Source organism: Rhinoderma darwinii, chromosome 4, assembly GCF_050947455.1.
Source record: "Rhinoderma darwinii isolate aRhiDar2 chromosome 4, aRhiDar2.hap1, whole genome shotgun sequence".
NCBI lineage: Eukaryota > Metazoa > Chordata > Amphibia > Anura > Rhinodermatidae > Rhinoderma > Rhinoderma darwinii.
This window is the reverse complement of record NC_134690.1, coordinates 121,443,424-121,461,920: the sequence shown is the minus strand read 5'-3', so window position 1 is coordinate 121,461,920 and position 18,497 is coordinate 121,443,424. Positions and strand designations below refer to the sequence as shown.

Genomic DNA, 18,497 nt, shown 5'->3' with positions numbered 1-18,497 from the left:
TGGGGTATCCTTGATCCTGAGGAAGGTGAGAGCTCAGCCAAAAACTACACGGGGGGAACTTGTTAATGATTTCAAGGCAGCTGGGACCACAGTCACCAAGAAAACCATTGGTAACACATTACGCCGTAATAGATTAAAATCCTGCAGTGCCCGCAAGGTCCCCCTGCTCAAGAAGGCACATGTACAGGCCCGTCTGAAGTTTTCAAATGAACATCTGGATGATTCTGAGAGTGATTGGGAGAAGATGCTGTGGTCAGATGAGACTAAAATTTAGCTCTTTGGCATTAACTCAACTCGCCGTGTTTGGAGGAAGAGAAATGCTGCCTATGACCCAAAGAACACCGTCCCCACTGTCAAGCATAGAGGTGGAAACATTATGTTTTGGGGTTTTTTCTCTGCTAAGGGCACAGGACTACTTCACCGCATCAATGGGAGAATGGATGGAGCCATGTACCGTCAAATCCTGAGTGACAACCTCCTTCCCTCCACCAGGACATTAAAAATGGCTCGTGGCTGGGTCTTCCAGCACGACAATGACCCGAAACATACAGCCAAGGCAACAAAGGAGTGGCTCAAAAAGAAGCACATTAAGGTCATGGAGTGGCCTAGCCAGTCTCCAGACCTTAATCCCATCGAAAACTTATAGAGGGAGCTGAAGATCCGAGTTGCCAAGCGACAGGCTCGAAATCTTAATGATTTCCAGATGATCTGCAAAGAGGAGTGGGCTAAAATCCCATCTAACATGTGTGCAAACCTCATCATCAACTACAATAAACGTCTGACTGTTGTGCTTGCCAACAAGGGTTTTGCCACCAAGTATTAAGTTTTGGTTGCCAAAGGGATCAAATACTTATTTCTCTGTGCACAATGCAAATAAATATATATAATTTTGACAATGTGATTTTTTGTTTTTTTATGTATAATCTATCTCTCACCGGTAAAATTAACCTGGCCTAAAAATTCTAGACTGTTCATGTCTTTGACAGTGGGCAAACTTACAAAATCAGCAAGGGATCAAATACTTATTTCCTTCAAAACACACACACACACACACACACACACACACATCTATCTACTAATTAAATGACAATTGGCCAGAGATGCATCACAACACAAGCATCACTCCAGAATAGTCCCCGGCAAAATCACTCTCACAGCATTGACTCTACTTTAAAGAGTGGTTCTCAAACTGCTAGGGTGCATCTGTGGGACCCTCTTCTCAGAGATGATGTCCTCCACTTAACTCCCAAACAGCTGAGGGGTCTACAGGAGAGGCGGGTGGAGGACATCATCGCACATAAGAGAGTCCCACAGATGCACCCTAGTACTTTGAGCACCACTCTTAACAAAGAAAAATTCCAGCACCTTCTTACAGTCATGCTCCGAATCCTGTCCATCGTTACTAGTCTGAACTGATATATTTAGAGCCTTGTGAAATAATGTGTCCTAGGATCGTAATATTTTCCTGTCAAAACTGTAACTTACTAGGGGATACTTTGTATCTCTCAGCAATTAGGTGGGACAGTAAAAAAGCAGTTGCACTGATGCACAGCTCCCTTGACGGGGAGGTTAACAAGACAAGCCAGCTTCAGACCAAAAACCAGTGTTACACAAGGCCGTCAAGCAACAGGCCGAGAGGTTATAAGAGATCGGTCAATCTGGTTCCCTGGGAATAGCTCTGCAACCAATAGCAGCAGTGGACTGAAGATTAATTTAATTAACGATGTCCAAATACAGGAGGTACCCAAAGGACCCATGCTGACAAACTAAGACCAGTAAGAAAACTACACCAAAACACTTTTGTTCCTCTGCTGCTCAGGTAGTTGTCAGTGACAATTTACGTGACAAACTCCTAAAAATAGAAAACACTCGTGTCTGAGGACGCTAAAGTACTCTTAATTATCATCTTACTGCCCCCACTATGCTTAATTCACAGCCACCACACTGTACCATTATCTGGAGTCAGTGAAAACTCTCAAATATATATATTATATACATTAGTAATCGCAGCATCAGCAAAGGACCACATTGTCAGCCCGGCAGTTGCAATCACCAGGGCGGATTGTTTTATGGGATAGTCCTGGCCCCAAAATGACCCCCAGGGCTGTCCTGAAATAAGCCGTGTTAGGACTATGCATAGGCTATAATGCATTGAAATACATATGTTTACCGGTGTATTGTAACAAAAAAAATAAAAAAGTACATGCACTGCTCACAAAATTAATATAAATTAAATGCTATGAGATGCTAAATTATACCATAAAAAGCAACATACCGAAGTACACATTACCCCTTAATTGTGGAAAAAGGCAATTAATAAATAAATATCTGTGGGCATTACGACCATTACAGTTTTTGAATAGACTAATTTTATTAGTATTGTAGTTTAGTAAGGAAATATGTGTGATCTGCATCTTTGTGAATGAACAAGCTGGAGAGTAGACTTATTACTGCCATGTGGGTGATGGAGAGGGAGCCCTATTTGGATATATTCTTTTTAATGGCCTTTCTTTTTGCGCTAGCATCTATTTTGCTTTTTGCTGTTTATTCCTATATAGAAGTAGGGGACATCTACAGGTACAATGAATCTTTATATCGCAGCTATGTGTCTATATCAACCAGGGCAGCAGAAATAATTGTGGGAAAAAAAGTTACTAAGGTAAAGTAAATGAAAAGAAGCTATGGCAACAAGGTCCTTCCGATCGTACTAGAAAATCATCGCACTCCTTTATCACTTCTTTTCCCTACTTTATGTTTCATCTGAGATATTGTTCTCAATACCCTGCATATTACATGGCGGTGCTTGCTCCTTCTTATATTCTGATACTAGGTATACAAGAGCACTCTCACAAGCATGAACATAGGCTTCAGAAAAGAAACACTCAGCTACAGAGGAATACTCTTGAGCATGTCTCACAATCCCAGACACTCAGCATTGTAACACCAGAGAAAGTATCCCCCGCAGGCATTAGAAACCTACTACGGAGTTCAAGAAAAGAACACAACACCCACTGGAGTCAGAGAGAATGGCAATATGCAAAACTGACATTTGATCTATGAAATGTATTTTAATTTACAATAGGTTTGTTTCAATAGGCTTATTTAATGTGATAGAGAATATGATATAGCAGAATACTATGGAATATATTATTTTATAAACAGAAAAAAAAAACTCCAGAAGTGAAGTAAAAAAGCAACATGCATAAGAGAATCAAGAAGAAAGGAAGACATCAGACAATGCCCAAAAATATTGAAATAAGGTCTCATGCGTAGTATAGGCAAAGCTTCTAGGTGAGAATACCTGTTTTGTATTACCTATTGAAGCTTGCTTTCTGACCCGGCTTGTTTGGCCATGTCTCTTTGATTCTCTATCTACTTGTCGTTGCTATCGTTTGCTGATCCCTAGACTTTTTGGCCATTTTCCTGCTTTTAGTTTTTGCACCTGAAGTTCTGCCTGTATTTGACCCTTATCCAGCTTCTACCTTAATCTCTGGTTTTGTTAGTCCCTGGATTGATACCGTTTAATGACAATTTTTCGGCTCCTGTTAACGCCTTTTTGCTTTACCTGCTCAAACTGTCAGTGGTCAAACACTCTGGGAGCTGGGATCGTGGTGTGCCGATAGTTGTCATGGCAGCCCAGGGGTCTAATGAAGGCCCCCAGGTCTGCCTTCTTTCTTCTCCTGTTAAGCTCTGTCTCTGGCAGGGCTTAACAGGAGCATGTAAAATGACTATACACTGCAATACATTAGTATTGCAGTGTATTGAACCAGAAATCTGACGATCGCTGATTCAAATCCTCTAGCGTGTTAAGAATAGTTATATAAAGTTTTAAGTAGTGTACAAAAAATAAAAAAATATTATAATATTATGTTGTACGGTGAAGGTCGTAAAAAAAAATGTAAACCGCCAGAATTGCTGTTTTTTGGTTACCTTAGTGCTAAAAAAACAATTAAATAAAAAAACCTGGTACCAATAAAAACTACAGCATGTCCCACAAAAAATAAGCCCTCACACTGCTCAATTGATGAACAAATAAAAAAGGTATGATTTACAGAATATGGCGACACAAAATATATTTTTTTTAAATTAATTTTTTCTCTGTAAAAATGATAAAACATAGTAAAAACTATATAAGTTTGGTATCACCATAATCGTATTTACTAGCAGAATGAAGTTAAGTTGTTTTTTTTACCGCACAGTGAAAACCGTAAAAGCGAAACCCCCCAAAAAATGATAAATCACAGTTTTTTTTCAATTCCACCCCACAAATAATTATTTTTCTGTTTCCCAGTACATTATATGGTACTTTAAATAGTGCCAATACAAACTACTACTTCTCCCAGAAAAAATAAGCCTTCACACCACTCCATTAACGGAAAGATAAAAAAGTCATGGCTCTTGGAAGGTGGGGAGTGAAAAACAAAACTTAAAAAACAAAAAATATCCGCAGTAACTAGAATCTCCTAGAAAGGACAAAATACTGTGTGAGGAGTTTAGTGCCATTTTGTGAATATCCAAGTATACAATGCCATGCAAGACTATATCAAAGAAGTGCAGATGATTCTGAGAATATTACCGTGTTTCCCCGATAGTAAGACACCCCCGATTGTAAGACGTATCGGGGGTTTCAGGGGGGTCGGCTAATATAAGCCGTACCCCGAAAGTAAGACATATGTCTTACTTTCGGGGAAACACGGGGGTATTGCCGCCTCCTGCCCACTTCCGCGCCGCCCCCCACTCCATACGTCACCGCGCCGTCCCCTGCACTTGTCAATGCCGCCTCCTGCTTAAAATACGGTAATGCACACAGTATTAACTCCTTAACGCCGAAGGACGGATATATCCGTCCTCAGCAGCTGCTAGTTCGCGCAGGAGGACGGATATATCCGTCCTGTGATGGCGCGGGTACTGAGACTGTACCCACGCGATCAGCGGCAGGAGCACAGCTGTTATACACAGCCTGGCTCCTGCTGCAACTGCCGGAATCGAAGCGCGCGCCGATTCCGGCAGTTTAACCCATTAAATGCCGCTGTCAATAGTGACAGCGGCATTTAATGTGTTTGACAGAGGGGGGAGCTCCCTCTGTCACCCGATCGGCGCCCCCGCAAACAAATCGCGGGTCGCCGTCGGGTTTCCATGACAGCCGGGGGTCTAACAAAGACCCCCAGGTCTGCCTTCAGCATCTGCCTGTTAGGCGATGCCGGAGGCATGACCTAACAGGTTGCCTGTCAGTTTTACACTGACAGGCAATAATGCTTCGGTATACTAAGTATACCAAAGCATTATATATGCGATCGGCACATCGCATAGTGAAGTCCCCTGGTGGGACAAAAAAAAAAAATGTAAAACAGTTAAATAAAGTTTGTGAAAAAAAAATAAATAATAATTCGACAATTTTTTCCCAATATAAGACATACCCCGAAAGTAAGACATAGTGGGGCTTTTGGGGATAAAAAGAAAGTAAGACACTGTCTTACTTTCGGGGAAACACGGTAGCAGGACAATAAGTACAAACAATGGGAATATTACAGTTTTAGGAGCCAAAGTTTTAACAATCTTTAAGGAAATAGAAATCTGCATGCACCCTGGGTATAAATATGCTTATGTGGATACTTGTATAGTGCAGTAGCTTTTGTACTGTCATAAAGCAGTAATTCCAATAGATTTATCTACAATCATAGAAAAGACCTTTGTTACAAGATTTATTTAAGCATTGGACGGAATGCTCAGTTTGTTTACGTCTATTCCAGACATCACATCATCATCATGTCTGAGAATGAAAATCGAATGGGAGGAGAGGTGATGGATTTATTAGTAGACTTCTTATTTCTTCTCGGAACATGAAGAATTTATACTTTAAGATATTGGAATATATTAAGGAGAAAACACCCAAATGGAAAAATGGGCTAGACTGTAAATAAAAATGTGCTCCAGAATAGGCTTAATGATGTTTTAGGATTGGTTCATATCTGTGCCATAGTTTATACACTACCGTTCAAAAGTTTAGGGTCACTTAGAAATTTCCTTATTTTTGAAAGAAAAGCACAGTTTTTTTCAATGAAGATAACATTAAATTAATCAGAAATACACTCTATACATTGTTAATGTGCTAAATGACTATTCTAGCTGCAAACGTCTGGTTTTTAATGCAATATCTACATAGGTGTATAGAGGCCCATTTCCAGCAACCATCACTCCAGTGTTCTAATGGTACATTGTGTTTGCTAACTGTGTTAGAAGGCTAATGGATGATTAGAAAACTTGAAAACCCTTGTGCAATTATATTAGCACCGCTGTAAACAGTTTTGCTGTTTAGAGGAGCTATAAAACTGACCTTCGTTTGAGCTAGTTGAGAATCTGGAGCATTACATTTGTGGGTTCGATTAAACTCTCAAAATGGCTAGAAAAAGAGAGCTTTCATGTGAAACTCGACAGTCTATTCTTGTTCTTAGAAATGAAGGCTATTCCATGCGAGAAAGTGCCAAGAAACTGACGATTTCCTACAACGGTGTGTACTACTCCCTTCAGAGGACAGCACACACAGGCTCTAAACAGAGTAGAAAGAGAAGTGGGAGGCCCCGCTGCACAACTGAGCAACAAGACAAGTACATTAGAGTGTCTAGTTTGAGAAATAGACGCCTCACAGGTCCTTAACTGGCAGCTTCATTAAATAGTACCCGCAAAACGCCAGTGTCAACATCTACAGTGAAGAGGCGACTCCGGGATGCTGGCCTTCAGGGCAGAGTGGCAAAGAAAAATCCATATCTGAGACTGGCTAATAAAAGGGAAAGATTAATATGGGCAAAAGCACACAGACAATGGACAGAGGAAGATTGGAAAAAAGTGTTATGGACAGACGAATCGAAGTTTGAGGTGTTTTTATCACACAGAAGAAAATTTGTGAGACGGAGAACAACTGAAAAGATGCTGGAAGAGTGCCTGATGCCATCTGTCAAGCATGTTGGAGGTAATGTGATGGTCTGGGGTTGCTTTGGTGCTGGTAAAGTGGGAGATTAGTACAAGGTAAAAGGGATTTTGAATAAGGAAGGCTATCACTCCATTTTGCCACGCCATGCCATATCCTGTGGACAGCACTTGATTGGAGCCAATTTCATCCTACAACAGGACAATGACCCAAAGCACACCTCCAAATTATGCAAGAACTATTTAGGGAAGAAGCAGGCAGCTGGTATTCTATCTGTAATGGAGTGGCCAGCGCAGTCACCAGATCTCAACCCCATAGAGCTGTTGTGGGAGCAGCTTGACCGTATGGTACGCAAGAAGTGCCCATCAAGCCAATCCAACTTGTGGGAGGGGCTTCTGGAAGCATGGGGTGAAATTTCTCCCGATTACCTCAGCAAATTAACAGCTAGAATGCCAAAGGTCTGCAATGCTGTAATTGCTGCAAATGGAGCATTCTTTAACGAAAGCAAAGTTTGAAGGAGAAAATTATTATTTCAAATAAAAATCATTATTTCTAACCTTGTCAATGTCTTGACTATATTTTCTAGTCATTTTGCAACTCATTTGATAAATATAAGTGTGAGTTTTCATGGAAAACACAAAATTGTCTGGGTGACCCCAAACTTTTGAACGGTAGTGTGTGTGTATATATATATATAACGGAAAATAGTGCTGGATCCATTGTACAATGGATATCACTAGCGCTTGACGGACCCCTTAACATATAATTTAGTCCGTCCTGGTGTCTGTAATTTTGACAGGAAGAATTGATTACTGAAATCTGACTGAATTGTTAACAGATTCTCCAAACTGAGTCACCAACGCAAATGTGTACACAGCATATTTTAGACAACTTTAATAGTGCATTTTAAAGCTTTTTATAGAAGATTTTGTGGTAAATTAAATGAATGAAAATAAAATGAAAAAATAAATGGTCTTTGAGTTGCCCCCTGAAATGAAGATTTTTAATTAGCTGTATTTTAGTTATACCGCATAATAAAGCAGATGTGCTGCATAGGCAACTTGATGTCTGCTCTGTGGAAGCTGTAATGGTCACCATAATGTGACTACTGCTGGCCATACATAGAAGATAAAAGTTTGGGTGAGCTGACAATCATATGCGTATAGAGGTAGTCTGAATGTCCCTCAATGTCTGTCGGAAATGAAGGATTTTGAATGTTCGATTTCCTTTGGATCACTGGGAGATAAGCCACTAGAAGAGGTGTCAGGCAGCAGTATATACCCCCTATTCCTATTAAAGTAAACATGCATGCTCAGCTGGGATAAACAAGCATGCTTTTGGGGGTAGTCGAGGGATATAGCTTTTGGTTGAAAGGGAATTCTGTGTATGGAACAGAAGATGAAAAAAAAAAAAAGCCTTACCTCTTGCCTCCCGAGATGTATGCATAGAGTGTTGGAAATATTTTTATGTTATAGATAGAGAAGTCCATGAATCTATGATTCAAAAAATCTTTTTTCTCATTAGTTATATTAATGGGAACATTGGTAATTTGATAGCCCTCAAAACGTTATTGCTTAAAGGAAGGGTGTCGCGAAAAAAAATAATTTAATATCAATTTGCTTTTAGTGTTTTATTAAAAAAAAAAATATTTATTTGTGTGTTTGTGTTTTACTTTTTTTTATTTTCTAACTTTTTCTTCTCTATGGGGGCTGCCATTTTTTTTCATCTCTGTATGTGTCAATTAACGACACATACAGACATGGAATACGGCACATACATCCCCATAGAGAATGCGAACGGGAGCCCTTCCATTCACTATGGTGTACGCCGTCTGTGTGGGAACGGCGCATGCGCCGCTCCCACACAGTCCAAATGTAAGGTCTTCGGCCAAGCGACATCCGTTGCCATTTTCTCGTGGACCAGAAGCCGCGGCCGGACAGTAAGTTTACTACTTCCGGTCGCGGCTTCCGGACATGTGTTCTGAAGCAAGCACTAGGAGCGGAGGGGGCAGACGGAGCGGACAGACCGGAGGGAGCGGCGGCGGCAGGAGCAGGTAAGTTATGTCTGTGTTTGTTCGTATTTTACTGTGTGATTACCACTGTATGTAAGCCTACTACGCTGTGTATTCGCTCAAAAAATGGCGACACACAGTGTAGGAGGTTTGAACATTCAATCCCCTCCTTTCTCCTGGCACTAGCCAGGATAAAGGAGGGGGGATTGTTTGAGGACGATAGAGCGAGTGTGTCTTCTCAAATTTTGCAGCATAAAGCAATGTGGTTGCTTTACCACATGCCAATGCTGCAATTTTGGGAATTGCTCCCTCTAGTGACCAGCACAGAGAAATGTTATAAATTAGAATGTAATTTATAATATTTCCTGACTCGTGAAAAAATTAAAAAAATGAGAACAATGTTTAATCACTTATACACTAACTGTTTAACTAAAAAAAAAAAAAAAAGTTCTAGCGACACATTCCCTTTAACATTACTAATGTGATACATTCCCATTCCTGTATTGCTGCATAACTACTGTAAGTAGACAGTTTTAACATAAAGAAGAAGAAAAAAAAGGAGAAAATATAACATATAAAACAGATTTTACACTGAATAGGCAGATGACAGCCCAAGTTCTAAAATGACCAACTAATTTTCAGGAGCAAATGCAAGTCTCAGGTGGGTATCATATACAGTAAAACCTCTTAAAAAAAATATCACCTCTTTGAGAAGACCACTCCCTTATCCAGACCAAATTTCCTGTGATAGATTTTCAGCTCCACCATATATTATGCATACTGGCCATCTTCGTTCAGAAGACCCCTAGAAGACCACTTTTCAATGCAATTTTGAGTGGTCGCATCAAAGAGGTTTCACTGTAACTGATTTCCATGACTTGATACAGTTAAACCTAAAACAAGACTATAGATATTATCGGTGCCAAAATTGTAAGCATTTTGGGAAGTGAAAGTATTTTTGGAAGGCTGGTTATTTTTTGGGGGTCAGTACTTGACTATGGTTGGATATTTTATAGAATTAGTTTTTTTTAACGTTTAAACATCTATGGTTAAATCATCAAGTGCAACTTGTCTTGGGGAGAGGGAAATTTGGGTTCAACCAGTGCTTCAGTCTTTTTTTTTTTTTTTTAGAACAGTACTTCTCTCAAAGGTCCTATTATATGGGGGACACATATATATTTAAGGGTTAAGAAATAAAAGGCAAATTTTGGTATCATCTGCTACAGATTTGCCTGTAAGGTCGGCATCTAAAGTCGGTTCCCAGAGGTCATTTAGGCTAGTGATTGGAGCCGCATGTATAGTGTTTTGCCCATCAGGACCATCTTCATAAGACTGATTCTAGAAGAGGTGGATAGCAATGATTTAGGCAATGTTTAATTAACTTTGACTATCGCTCAAACTGACATTTCTTATAATCGACTGCCATTATGTAACATCAGCTATCCATAACAGGTTATCTCACCAATACTGCCACTTAAAGTCACTGCGCATTTTCTCTAGGTCATCTTTCTTTGATAAAAATTATTCTAGTGGCACATTGAACATTTCTACCATAATTTTGCTGTGATCACAGTCTTTAAGAGATATTATGGTTTCAGCAAATAAATCATATTCATTGTGAATAATAGTTATACAATTTTCCAATATACTATATCAGTTCTTTATGGTATTCAAGATCTCTGTTTGCATTCATTCTATAGGGACTTTTACGGTTTCAAGGAATGAGTACATATAAGTACAATGTTTCATATCTGGTGGGAAAGTCCTACAGTATGACGATTTTGGTAGGAGGTGTATACTCTCATCTCTTCTCTCACTTGTGTCTCGCTCTCTGCCGACCCAGTTGATGCCCTGTTAAACGATCCTTTACCCCACATATCTAAGTATCCACGCAAACTCATTCAATATATCTTTCTAGCTTCAAAGATTGCTGTTGAACGGTCTTGGCGTACGCCAGGGGTCTCAAACTCGGCTGGGTAAGTGGGCCACATATAGAAAAAATGTGAAGTTGACGGGCCGCATTACTTTCAAATTTGATACATTACAAATTTATTGTTAATTAATTCGTTATTTGAACTACTATAACACTATGTTACTATAATACTACATTACTATAACAATACTATGTTACTATAATACTACATTACTATAATAATAGCGCTAGGTTTAAACTTACCGGAAATTTGCGAGATTTCTCCACGTGCTTATTTCAACAATCCACTTTTACAGTTTAAGTGTCGCTAAATGCAGTTCGGCAGCTCAGTTGGCAGCGTTTGGCAGACAGACAAATGTCAAAATTAAGCAGCCTCTTTTTAGATCGTGCCACAGAGCCCTCTATAGATACTGCCACAGTGACCTCTGTAGATACTGCCACAGTGCTTTCTGTAGATAATGCCACAGTGCTCTCTTTAGATAATGCCACAGTGCCCTCTGAAAATAATGCCACGGTGCCCTCTGTAGGTAATGCCACAGTGCCCTCTGTAGATGCTACCACAGTGCCCTCTGTAGATGCTGCCACAGTGCCCTCTGTAGATGCTGCCACAGTGCCCTCTGTAGACAATACCACAGTTCCCTCTGTAGATAATGCCACACACACACACCCCTTGTAGATAGCTCCATTGGGGCTCCCTCTAGGAGTGGAATCCCCAGCCAGAGCGTTGCCGACGCTTTGGCCAGGGATTCCTCTGCTGGAGAAGCCCCTGATGTCACTGTTCATACACACGTGAGGGGATCCTCCTGGACCGGAATGTGATGTCAGGGGCAACCCCAGAGTGGAGCACTAGTATAGGCTCTACTCAGGAACTCTGGAGAAGCAACTGACATCAGTGTCCATATATGGAGAGTGATCTCAGGGGCTTGCCCAGAGCTGGAGTCCCGGAGCAGAGCCGCTTCTAGCAACCTGCCTGGGATTCCAGCTCTGCTTCTGACATCGCTATTCATATATGGACAGAGATGTCAGAGGCAACCCCAGAGCTGGAGTCCCGGGTAGAGCGCTACTAGCGCTACTGCTGGGACTCCAGCTGTTCTGACATCATTGTCCAGTTCTGGGGAATCCCTAGACATCGCTGTCCATATGTGGACAGCAATGTCACGGGATTCCGGAGTCCCGGAGCAGAGCCTATGCTGGCGCTCTGCCGAGACTCCGCTCTGGGGAAGACCCTGACAAAACTGTCCGTATATGGACAGCGATGTCAGGGAATTCCACAGAATCCCGGAGCAGAACCTATACTAGCGTTCTGCCCGGGACTCAGGCTCTGGGGCAGCCCCAGACATTGCGTATCCATTCATGGACAGCGATGTCAAGGGATTCCACAGTGTCCCGGAGCAGAGCCTATGCTAGCGCTCTCGCCGGGACTCCGCTCTGGGGAAGACCCTGCCAAAACTGTCCATATATGGACAGCGATGTCGGGGATTTCCACAGAGTCCAGGAGCAGAGCCTATGCTAGCGCTCTGCTTGGGACTCCGCTCTGGGGAAGACCATGACATCGCGTGTCCATTCATGGACAGCGATGTCAGGGATTTCACAGAGTACCGGAGCAGAGCCGATACTAGCGGCTCTGTGTCCCGCGGGCCGCAGATGACCGCCTCAGGGGCCGCATGCTTGAGACCCCTGGCGTACGCTAACGATATTTATAGCTATTGTTAAAGCTAAAGTTTCTTGGATCATGGTTAATGACCATTTGACTAGCATCCTCTCGGATAGCTTGCACAAATTTAACAAAGCTTCTGGTGTATGTAGGACTCAGCTGGGTTTATAGCAGCAGATACATAAAGCAGGTGAGGGGATGGGGGAGGAGGAGTCTTCCACTTCCTACTCTTAAATACCGGTCCCTCTATTCTTTTCCCTTCCCTCCTCCCTTCCGCTCTCTCACTTTTTTTTCTTTCTTTCTACTGTCTCCTTCCCTTTTTTAGGACTACAGTTTTAGTGCCTACTTGATTTAGTTTATTTCCTTTACGGTATTATATATTGGTACCGCTTGCCAGATAAAAGACCGGAAACCAATTTTTTCTGAACTATATTGCTATATCATAGACTGTATGCTCTGTGTTCTCTTATTGAACCCTGTTGATTTGTTTTGTACACTATTTTCTGAAAATTCCAATAAAAATGATTGGAAAATAAAAAATGAATACAGAAAGCATATTGGAAAACTGTAGAACTTCAAACTATACAATGAATAACCCCTATTTGCTGAAACCATAATACCACTTTAAACAAGATGTTATATTAAAAAAAATGTGTCTAGAACTGTTTCGATATGAGAAACGGTATGGAATGTAAGAACTGCAGATTTTACATGTGGCCTTCAATGCATGAAGTGAGTGGGAAAAATTGTAGCAGGTGATACCACCAAAGTGCAACCAACTGGGTTTGTTTTCATAAAAAATTGGCAGTCACTATATGTCACGGAGCGGGGTGTGGACCCACTGGTCCGTACCGCGTAGTGGAATAGCAGCTGGCCAACAAGGTACAAAACAATGAAACAATGTCTATAGTTCAGAACGGGTACCTGAGGCAATGTAGACAGTAGCGGGAGCACGACTTGACTTTCACAGCAGGTGACACTGTGGATGCAGCGGAAGACACAACTTGACAGTATCAGCAGGTGGCACCGTGGGTGCAGCGGAAGGCACGACTTGACTTTCAGTTGTAGATACAATAGCACGGGATACAGGGTACAGGCAGCAGGAATGGGTAACACTGGGAACTGGAAAACACTGGGAGACCATTTGCTAGATAAACTTAGGTATACAACAACGCTCAGGCAAGGAACCAGTGGGCAGAGCCCCTTTTTATAGTCCAGCAGCCAATTGATGGGTGACAGCTGGACGCGTACTGACCCTTTAAGGCCGTGCTCGCGCCCTGCGGGAATCAGTACGAGAACCCGGAAGTGAGTGCCGGCATCTCCCTGAAGGGAGCGGACGACATGAAGAGAGATGGCAGGGGCCGTCAAGAGGTAAGTCTGAACGACAACCCCCAGCCATAGACGTAACAGTATCCCCCCTCTTACGCCCCCTCTTCTTGGGACCGGGGCAGGAAAGAAATTTCTTCACGAGGACAGGAGCATCAATGTTTTCCTCTGGCTCCCAAGACCTCTCCTCTGGACCAAATCACCTCCAATCCACGAAATAAAACTCCCTTACTTCTACTTTATTGGTGGCCAGGATCTCCCTCACTTCGAAAGTTCCGGATGAATCGCCAGGAGCCACTGCGGAGATAGGAGTCCTGGAGTAGTGGTTCAGGACCACGGGTTTTAGCAAAGAGACGAAGAAGGAGTTAGGGATCTTGAGGGAAGAAGGCAGTTGAAGCTTGTACAACACAGGATTGATCTGTAGTAGAATCTCGAAGGGTCCAAGGAACCTGGGAGCAAGATGGCACCCTCAGCCCGATATTCCTGGAAGATGGCAAGACTTTAGTACCTGGAAGAAACTAGGGAGGGTCTCGTCTTCTAGTGTCTGCCTTTCTCTTCATGCGGTCCACCGCCAGCAGAATAGAAGATCGTGTCTGCTGCCATATCTGCAGAAAGTTCCTGAAGGTAGAGTCGGCTGCAGGCACCTGAGACATAGTAGAGCCGGGCAGGGGTATTCGAGGATGTTGGCCGTAGACTATGAGGAACGGACTGGAGGTGGTGGACTCACTGGTATGGTTATTATAAGAGAACTCCGCCCACGGGAGCAGCTGCACCCAGTCATCATGTCGTCTTGAGACAAAGTGCCGCAGATAGTTCTCCATAATTTGGTTAATCCTCTCAACTTGTCCATTGGACTGAGGGTGGTAAGCTGAGGAGAAGTCCAACTTTACACCGAGTAGGCCGCAGAGTGCTCTCCAGAACTTTGAGGTGAATTGGACCCCTCGATCCGAGACAATATGCAGGGGTAATCCGTGTAGACGGAAGATGTGTTGCATGAAGAGATCTGCCAGACGAGCGTCAGAAGGCAGGCCAGTCAGAGGAGTAAAATGAGCCATTTTAGAAAAACGATCCACCACCACCCAGATCACACTGCATCCCGCAGAGAGAGGCAGATCTGTGACGAAGTCCATAGCAATATGCCGCCAGGGGGCATCGGGCACAGGCAGTGGTTGGAGCAGACCGTCTGGAGTGGGCAACTTTGTATGCTGCACACATAGTACAGGAGGAGACAAAGTCCATGACGTCTTTGGCCAGCGTGGGCCACCATAACTGACGGGCAATTAGGTCTCGGGTCTTACGGGCACCCGCGTGACCTGCCAGCTTGGAACTGTGACCCCAGCGAAGGATTCTTCTTCTGTCTGCCAGCCGTACAAAAGTCTTTCCCGGAGGAATGTCTCTAACCTGCAGAGGGTTAACAGAGTAGATGCAGGAAGGATCTATAATCTGTGGGGACTCCACAGTGTCCTCTGTCTCAAATGACCTAGACAAGGCATCGGCCGTCACATTCTTGTCGGCAGGTCGGTAGTGGAGTTCGAACCGAAACCGTGCAAAAAACAATGACCACCTGGCTTGACGAGGATTCAGTCGTTGAGCCGTCTGTAGGTAGGTCAAGTTCTTGTGGTCCGTGAAGACCAGGATAGGATGAGCTGCGCCCTCCAGTAGGTGGCTCCACTCCTGCAGGGCCAGCTTGATGGCCAGTAACTCCTGATCTCCAATCGAGTAGTTGCGCTCTGCAGAGGAAAACAGCTTGGAGTAGTAACCACATACCACAGTCGGCACCAACAGAGGAAGCGTCCACCTCTAATGAAAACTGTAAGGATACATCAGGGTGGTGAAGTAGAGAGGCTGACGTGAAGGCCCTTTTTAAGGTTTCAAATGCGATTTCCGCCTCTGGAGTCCATACCTTGGCATTCATACCCTTCTGAGTGAGGGTGGAGATGGGTTTGTCAAAGAAGAGAAGTTGGGAATAAACAGTCTGTAGAAGTTGGCGAATCCCAGGAAGCGTTATATGGCCCTTAAGCCTTGGGGACGTGGCCACTCCAGGACAGCCTTGACCTATTCAGGGTCCATCTTGAGACCCTGATCAGAGATGATATAGCCCAGCAAGGGTAGAGACTTCTCTTGGAACACGCACTTCTCCAACTTGGCGTAAAGATGATTCTCCCATAATATAAGCAACACCAGGCGGACATGGCCCTGATGAGTCACAAGATCTGGGGAAAAAGATAGCACGGGATACAGGGTACAGGCAGCAGGAACGGGTAACACTGAGAACTGGAAAACACTGGGAGACCATTTGCTAGACAAACTTATGTATACAACAACACTCAGGCAAGGAACCAGTGGGCAGAGCCCCTTTTTATAGTCCAGCAGTAATTTGGGCTAATAATTGATGGGTGACAGCTGGATGCGTACTGGCCCTTTAAGGTCGTGCTCGCACCCTGCGGGAATCAGTACGAGGACCCGGAAGTGAGTGCCGGCGTCTCCCTGGAGGGAGCAGACGCCGTGAAGAGAGATGGCCGGGGCCATCAAGAGGTAAGTCTGAACGACGACCTCCAGCCATAGACGTAACACTATAGTGTAACATCTGTGTTAGAAGAATTTATGTACTTATCAATGAGATTCAAGGAGTCACCCGAATAAATTGAAATATTGTGGCCTTTTATTCTCGTTAACGAGGAGACAAAACAACATCAGATTAAGTCATCCTTCAGCTTTTGTCTGCGGCTACCTTGAGCCGCAGACAAAAGCTTTTATATGGCTTTTATACATGGGATGAACCTAGTTCAATCCAGTTCTTAAACAGCTTTGTCATTTCTTTACTCGACATTGATACTTATGTAAATACTAGACTTCTCTCTTCAAAGGAATTCAACTGCCCACCCCCTCTACTTGATAACATATTAAACACCTTGTCAGCAAAAAACTCTCTGCAGAGAAACTTGTATAGCTCAATACACACTTTTAGTTTCCGATACATAAATTTAAAATAAAACTTTCCTAACAATCTGACTGCTGCAGTAATGTTCCCCAGAAGCAAAGGGGTACCATGTGTGAATTCAGCCACGATGTTCTAATATTTCCATCAATTAGGTTAGTATTTCTTTAAGCAAACCAACAGTAAAATATAAAAGTTTAACTAAATGATTTACACCAGTTTATACATGCTTCCCAAATGCTACATAAAACTGAAGTGTTTTTTATATTGATGTGAATATTGATGAGCAAATTTCCCTGATGGCAGTCCTTCACATGCAACAATTTGTTACGTTTCCATTGTTAGTTTGTATTAAAAGGGGTTATAAAGTGCTGAGCAGAACTATAAAGGGGTTATGTGGGGACCAAAAATTATTAGCAGTGTACTCACTGCAGTTTGTGATTACACTTGCTAAATATACATTCCGATCCCCTGTCTCGCTGATTCTGAGATTTTTATAGCGGGGGACCGGAAGTCTAGTTGCACAGTCTTCTTTGATGACTATATGACTCTTCGTCATGGGAGCGGCCCTGCTGTTCTCTATGTACCAGCAGCAGCAGTAGTACATCTATTACATAGAGTACAGCGGGGCTGGTCACATGACAAAGATTTGTGTTGTGATCAAGGAAGACTGTGCCAGCGCTATAAAAATCAAATAAAATCTAATAATCAATGTGACAGAGGACAGGAATGTATATTAGCGAGTGTACTCACATACTGCAGTGAGTACACTGCTAATACTTTTTGGTCCCCAGATAATCCCTTTAACCCCTTAAGGACGCAGCCTAATTTTGGCCTTACGGCTCAGAGCCCATTTTTCAAATCTGACATATTTCACTTTATGTGGTAATAACGTCGGAATGCTTAAACCTATCCAAGCGATTCTGAGATTGTTTTCTCGTGACACATTGGGCTTCATGTTCGTGGTAAAATTTGGTCGATATATTCAGTGTTTATGGGTGAAAAATTAAAACATGTAGAGAAAATTTTGAAAAAATAGCATTTTTCAGAATTTAAATGCATCTGCTTGTAAAACAGACGGATATACCACCCAAAATAGTTACTAATTCACATTTACCATATGTCTACTTTAGATTGGCATCATTTTTTGAATATAATTTTATTTTTCTTGGACGTTACAAGGCTTAGAACATAAACAGCAATTTCTCATATTTTTAAGAAAATTTCAAAAGCTTTTTTTTTTAAGGTACCTGTTCAGTTCTGAAGTGGCTTTGAGGGGCCTATGTATTAGAAACCCCCATAAAACACCCCATTTTAAAAACTAGACCTCTGAAAGTATTTAAAACAGCATTTAGAAAGTTTTTTAACCCTTCAGGCGTTTCACAGGAATTAAAGCAAACTGGAGGTGAAATTTGCAAATTTCATTTTTCTTGCTGAATTTCAATATTATTCCATTTTTTTCTGTAACACAGAAGCTTTTACCAGAGAAATACTACTAAATATGTATTTTCCAGATTCTGCAGTTTTTAGAAATGTCCCACATGTGGCTCTAGTGCGCTCGTGGACTAAAACACAAGCCCTAGAAGCAAAGAAGCACCTAGTGCATTTTGAGGTCTCTTTTTTATTAGAATATATTTTAGGCAGCATGCCAGGTTTGAAGAGGTGTTGAGGTATCAAAGCAATGGAAACCCACCAGAAGTGATCCCATTT

General features: G+C 42.4%; 1 protein-coding gene across 2 annotated transcripts in view; it reads left to right on the top strand.

Moving 5' to 3' along the window:
* GPR149 (G protein-coupled receptor 149) overlaps nt 1-18,497 on the top strand; it is a 181,321-nt gene that overhangs the window by 10,152 nt on the left and 152,672 nt on the right. The window lies entirely within an intron of this gene.